Raw genomic sequence first — 7354 nt, forward strand, 5'->3', positions numbered from 1 at the left:
TCTAATAATCTATTTTTGAGTATTTTATTTTTTATTATTTAATTTTATTTTGGTTTTTTTTTGTGGTTCTAGAAATCGAGAGATGCGTGCCAGTTCAACGACGGCGCCTACAATATTCAAGACATGAATATTGGAAAAGGGGCGAAAAAAAATACGCGCAAAATGTCATTTAATTGTTGCAGGTTTTCTCGTTTTATCGTTTTATTGCTCTTCCCTCAATTTGGTTTTTTCTTCGTTTCAATTTTTGTTGGTTGTTTTAAGTTTTATTTATTTGCTTGGCTTTTGTATGTACTTTTAATTGTACTTTAAATGCTAATTAGCTTTTGTGTGTGCAGCCAATTTGTTGGCGATATTTTTTAATGCATTTTATTTAATTAAAATTTGATTGCATTTTCTCGCACACACACACATACACACGACTGCAGTTTCGGTGACATTTTCTGGCTTTCCATTTCTCTATCTTTTCACTTTTTTATTTTTAATTTTCCATTTTTCATTGCATTGTAGTTTGTCACAGTTTTTTTTTTGTTCGCACTCGCGTTTTACTTGCAGTCGCCTGCAGTTTCTGCAGTTGATTTGTTTGTATGTTTTGGACACACATTTGCACACACATTAACACACACCTGCAGAGAGTGACTGACTGAGTGGCTGACGGACTGACTGACAGTCTGATAGTGACGGCGTTCGCGATGCGAATTATTATTGTTACTCGTACGTAAAGGCCTTTTGGCCACAACCGAAAGCGGCTTGCAAAAGCAGCGAAAGTTGTTGTTGCTATTTCCATGGAAAATTATGACACACACACACACACTCACATCTACGAATGTACATGTATGTAACACCCACCTACAAATTAAAAAGATTGTGTCTTAGTGTGAGTGTGTGTGTGTGTGTTTATAGCCGCTGCCTAATCACGTATTTTTATACAATCCTTAAGAAGCAGCTGAAAACAAGCAATAAATACTCAACACATTTTTACATACTAAACACACATACACACGCACACACACACACACACATGCACACACATACACGTAATTTGCGTAAACTTGGCGCAGACCACCTAATTAACTACAATACATAAATTCTATATGTTCTGTTCCGTTCCACCTATGTACATATTTATTTATATGCGCTTTATTTTCGACCTTTATTTTTGGTCTTTGGAAAGCAATTTTTAAGTATTTTTTCGCCTTAGCTGCTAAGTAGTTTTCTGTTTATTTATATATGCCTTGTGACGTTTTTAGAGAGCGAGGTGGGCGCGGCTATATGCTACATAAAATATGGATAGCATATGCTATATAATTTGATAATAATTAGAAAACATTTCACATTGATAATAAAAAGATTTTAAATTAAAATTATTTATATAATGCTCATTGCATGGAAATCATTTCCAATTTCCAAAGGTGCAGAAAAATGTTGTAAGTCCCATGATATAGGTACGAGTATCCACAAGTATAATATCAGTTTGAGGTTAAAACTTAGACAGACATGCTTCATCTATTGTCCGACTGTGCATTTGTCCGTCAGTCTGAGCATCGATAACTTTCGAGTCATTATAGGTGGGGTGTTAAAACTTGGCGTGTATACTTATCCTATCTATATGCAGAGCTCGTTTATTGTTAACAAAATATAGCCCCACTATTTTATATAGCTGCCATACGAGTGGTCTGTGTAAAAATTTGTGCTTTGTGGAATAACAGTTTTGTTTTGTAAGATAATTTGGTATTTTTGAGACTTGACATTGTCAGCGAGATGGGATATCTATTTTGAAATCTATTTTATTTATATCTTTATGGGCCATCTAATGATTTTTTCATCAATGATTGTTACCAGTTTAAGACATGCTCTCGGTATTATTATTATTCACTGATAATTGACATGTTTTTAAATCGGAATTCTTAAGCACATTAATTTACTATAGTTTAATTTAAGTGCAAACAGCGACCGATATTAATTAAACTCTTCAAAGTGTACCCAAATAGACAACGTGAAATAAACAATATCGTAATGGGCTTTAAGATATTTATTACGAAAAAGATTACTTTTGTAAAGCAACAAACTGTTTTGAACGATTTTCTTTTCCTGTTCTTAAAAAAATTTATTGTATGCATTTTATTAAATATTTTTGCCAACATTTTGATGAGCCTAACTTAATTCAACTAAATAAAAATCTTCAAATAAAAAGGAACCTCTGTCTATTGATTATTTTTCTTTGAGTTTGTAAAAAAAAACCCTTTTTGAACTACAAAATGCAAAGACTTTAAACTTTTTCCCTGCCTTTATACATACCTGTCTATTTACATTCGATTGCAACCTTTAGCATAAGAAAAGTTAGTGAGCATCATTTAGTTAAATGCTCCTAAATACACAAACTCATAAGCACACACATAGCTGAGTATCCAAATTAATGGCAGGGGTATAAAAGTTTCATGCAGCCAAGTTTTGTTGGTCAGTTCAATGTTTTCCTCGGCACTTTACCGCTCCATGCGCTGTATGCGAGTACTTATACTTATATGCTTGTAAGTATGTACAATATACATATGTATACATGGATTTATTTTTGTATATTTTCGGAATTGTGTTTTTGCTGCCATCGGCACAGACAACTATCGCAAGTTGTTGTTGGTCGAAGAAGCGCATTTCTCAGGCCTTTAAGTGTCTGACATACTCACATACCTACTTACATGTGTTGTTATCTCTTGGCATAGCAATTACTTCATTAAATGGTCAAATATTTGAGCACGCGTCATGGACACACAATAACAACAACAATAACAATAACTCTGAATGCATCTTTTATGTGGTGGATTGTGGCTTCGTCCCTGACATTCCAACAGTTTCAGTTTCAGCTTCCCTAATCCGATATTTTTCTATATGCAAAACTGATAAGTAGCCCAGTTGACAGCCAACTAAGCCCTGTGCAATTCCTGTTAGTATTTTACGCTATTAAGCCAAACCAAAACAAAAAATTCAAAAGAAGCAATTACATATGTAAGCTTCTGCTGATCGCCGCTTAAATACCCTACATTTAAAAAAAAACACACACAAGCACATTGGAGAAGGCTATATGATGTTGAACGTGCAATATATATATTTCAAAATAAAAAAGTAAAATAAAAATTTACATAAAAATTTAAAAAATCAAATATTGAAATTTTAAAATACTTAAATAAAAGTAAATAAATGAAAGTCATTTTTAAATGAATGCATTAAACAGAAAGTTCAATTTTATTAAATAGTTCAAATTTAAGAATATTATAAAATTACCAATATTTCAATAAATAATCAAAAGTAAATCAACATTTTTAAATAAATTTCTAAAAACAACTAAGGAGAAATATTATTAACAAAAACACATTTTATTAAAAATAACCATATTAGATTTTAAAAAAGGAAGAAACTACCTTTTCTAGTTGAACGACATTAAAACAAAATACAGCAATTGAAATTGTTACAAAAGTGTAAAAATATGATTTCTTAATTTAAAAAACGGCCTATTAAAAAGCATTAAAAGTAAAACAAAAGAATTAAAAAAACAATCTGTGTAATTCAAAATTGTTAAATAAGAATGAATTTTCGAAGAATAAAAATGTAGAAAAAAATTTCATCACCAAATTTAAATTTTATAAAATCTTTTAGATGAAGGAATTTTAGGATATTTTAGGGATTTGTAAATAAGAAATCATGTAAAAATTGTTAAACTGGAAAAAGTAAATTATAAAAGATATAAAAATTATTCTTAAATAACGAAATATGTAAAATTAACAAAAATGACAAAAATAGCCCTTTAGATCAAAAAAAGGCAAAATAAATGATTTACAAAAGTATATACATACTAGAAACGTAACAAAATGCATTTCAAAATAAAACTAAATACACAAATAACTGAAGCACTAGACTGCTTTGGATTCGGGCGAAATTTATAAGGCTTAAGTAATGTTTATTCAATAGCTAACCAATATCAGATCAAAGGTGAACTACCTTGTGTTAGGGTATACAAATATAATATGTTTAATGTTTGTGAATGATTAATGGGACATTAGAATTGAAATTGTTTTTTGCTTGTGTGCGGACGCTGATGATGCCAGGTTTGTTCTAACCATCTCACTCTTTTTGCCAAACGCAGCAGAACCTATGAATATAGAGCTACCTACATATATAGCTAGCAATATGTATATATGGCTATATTATACAAATATTTATATATGCCACTGCATATAGGCTAAATGTGCGATATATATCTGCTGCTGGCTGCTGACTGCTGACTGCTTGTTGCTACCTTCTACGAGTACCTGTGCCAAACAGGTGAGTGTTTCTCATATATGTAGGTATGCATGCCAGAGCCAAAGTGTGGAAAGTGTGGAATAAAATCTAGTGAATATATGTATGTATATGTTTTTTGCACACAAAAAGAGAAAGGTAGATACAATATATATGTATAGTATGTACATAATGTATTTGCTTAGTCAGGTGAGTGCTTGAGCATCTATGCGTGCAGCTTTTTGCCTGCCAGCTGAGGGAAAGTTCTTTGGGAATTAAATACGATGATGAGCAAATACGCAACTGAAGCAACAGAAGCAACAGAAGCAACGGAAGGAGCCTCTAAAGAACTAAATAAAACCAAATTCAAACCACACTTGAACCAACCCGAACAGCATAAACTTTGCCAAATTGCGAAAGCCACAGAAAACAGTCACTGGGTGTCGTTTATTGTCAGGGGCTTTTGGCTTCTTTTTTAGCTTTCTATCTGTCTATTCAACTAACCAACCGACGAACCAACCGGAGTTGTCTATCCAGCTGTCAGTCAGTGCAAAATTTCTTAATAAACTTTAATGAGTGCCTCGGAAATTGGCGGGAGTCGGGAGTGCAGCAAGCTTGATAGATTTTTGACAATGCCAACACTGTGGCGCCCGAAAGTATGCAAGGCAAACTTATAAAAGCAGACACACTGAAGGCATAAAACTTATGCACACAAAACCTGAGCGAGCACCCCTTCCTCCCATTCACACCTTCGTGTATCGACTGGCGTAGATTTTTGCCCATAATTTACTTAGGTGGCACGTAGAGAGTGTCACGCACGTTGTAGCGAGTGGTGTGGGGTGCAGGGATGTAGGGATGTGGAGCCTCTGGAATTGGGAATCGAATGCAACAAGCACGGCCGGCCGGTCGGCTTACAGGCCCCGGGGTCAGTCAGTGCGACGGCTCATGCATTACTTATGATGCCATTTGGTACTCTGCCCAGGCAACCAAGCAACAGCTACTGCTTCCTGCACAGTAGGTCAAGAGTTGCAAAATGCTTATAATCAAAAATTACGTTCACTTTTATGGTCAGCATTGCGATAAAAATCAAAAGTCGCAATAATTTTGTTTGTGATATTATATGTATCTACTAGCAGGTATTGCCCGTCTTAACCCGGCTCAATATAATGTTTCCAATTGTATTTATTTTGTGTGTGCATAACCTACCCATATGTTTTCACCTTATAAGTTACTAGTAGGAAGGCCTTTAAGGTATTTAAATGAACATTTTCTGTTCTTGACAAAAAATTGTTCAGTAGTCCGTTACATTTCAGTTCTTGCCAAACTATTTCGTTAAACGAACATGACCACTATAACTAATATTTTTTAAAGCTCGTTTTCCCCCCTTTGGAGCTAGAATTTTCTTAGTGTGCTCCTACACTATGATGGATACTATGAAAGGATACTTGAGTCCAAATTTCATCTTTTACCGTTTGGGCTGTGCGTTGATCACCAATCAGTCAGTCAGTCAGTCAGTCAGGACAAACTGTTTTATATATATATATTTTATAAAAAATATAATTTAATTTAAATGAAAACCTCTGTTTTTTGAAAACTACGATCTTACTACTACTACTTTATGGTCCATATTATAAACCCCATCGCCATGTTTTTAAAGGCAAATTGTGCTTCAGTGTTTGTAATTGTGAAATGTTCCTTAACAATTTTGTTTGTTCCACTGAATTTTCTTTTGTACATCCGTCCATCCATCATGTTGATGTCAATCGGAATATGCATGTAACTTTTTTGCAGCTCGAACATTAATAATAAATTTAAATAAACAAAAAAATATATAATCTTGCAAGTACATACCAATAAAAAGGTCGTTAAAAGACAGAATCTCTGTTCATTGCGAAAATCGTCTAAAGTCTTCCGAAATAAATTAATTACATATATCATATTTTCAAGGCGGGGCTTCACCTCTTTTGAACCAACCCTTTGCTCAAGAGAAGCATTTCTAATATCTAATATCTTCTTTATTCGCCACTGTGCAAAGCTTTTTATTTTTGTATTTTATTTGTTATATTATATTAAAGTTTAGTAATTAGAGCGCTATAATTAGTTATTATAAAGAATATGAAATTGAGAAACATACGAACATTCTGTCAATTAGCATAAAAGAAACGAAATAAGTTTTTTGATTTCAGAAACAAGAATAATGTTTGTCCCAAAAGAGTATAAAGATTTCGATGAGTTCATAAAAGATGAGTGATCATGGAAGCAGACAAAAGTATATTATATATAGATTTTTTATTTTTAGAAATTGGTGCAAAAAAGTAGAGACTGTGTTATGAGAGTGATGTTTCGTGATGGTAGACCTGGTTGAATATCGAACGAAATGCTATGCATTTGGAATAATTATTTAAGATATTTTATTATTATGCTTTATTATTTATCTTACCTGTAAAATACCTGAAAAAAATGTTAGTAAAGTACGAAACTTCTGATTTGATAAAAGGTCGACAAGGTTGATCCTAGCGTTGTTGAAATCCATTTGTCATCATTATTAGGTCTTTTCCACTGTACCTTGTTACTTATATGGCCCATTATGTAGTAGGGAGTACATCTGGTATGCACAGTGTCGTTTTGCTCTTAAGTTGAACGCTGTGACTGCAACATTTTTATTGGTGCGCTGCGGTTTTTTGCCCAGTTTAATGGCAATTTCTTGGCCATAAAAAAGAAACGCGCAGTCAAAATATTGCAGCACCCACAACCTTCAACCTCCGACCCCATCCCGATGGCCCCACTCCATGCAGAGCTGCTGCTGTTTTATTTGGCTTTTGACTTGTTTGTTCAAATTAACAAACACATTTATTTGTGCAACAAATTGTTGCTTAAATATTTGCGGTTGGGGAATTATTCGAAGAAAACCAAAACAAGGATAGATGAACATTAAAAATTGTTATTTATTTTATAGACGATTTTCAGTATTCATATCACACACAAAGAACACAGACACACATACACACACATACGTGGAAGCATACACAGACACACAAACATACATATGTATGTATATACTATATGCACATGTGCACATACATATGCG

The sequence above is a fragment of the Scaptodrosophila lebanonensis genome, unplaced genomic scaffold (assembly GCF_003285725.1).
Source record: "Scaptodrosophila lebanonensis strain 11010-0011.00,11010-0021.00 unplaced genomic scaffold, SlebRS2 tig00000043-arrow-pilon, whole genome shotgun sequence".
Classification (NCBI taxonomy): Eukaryota; Metazoa; Arthropoda; class Insecta; order Diptera; family Drosophilidae; genus Scaptodrosophila; species Scaptodrosophila lebanonensis.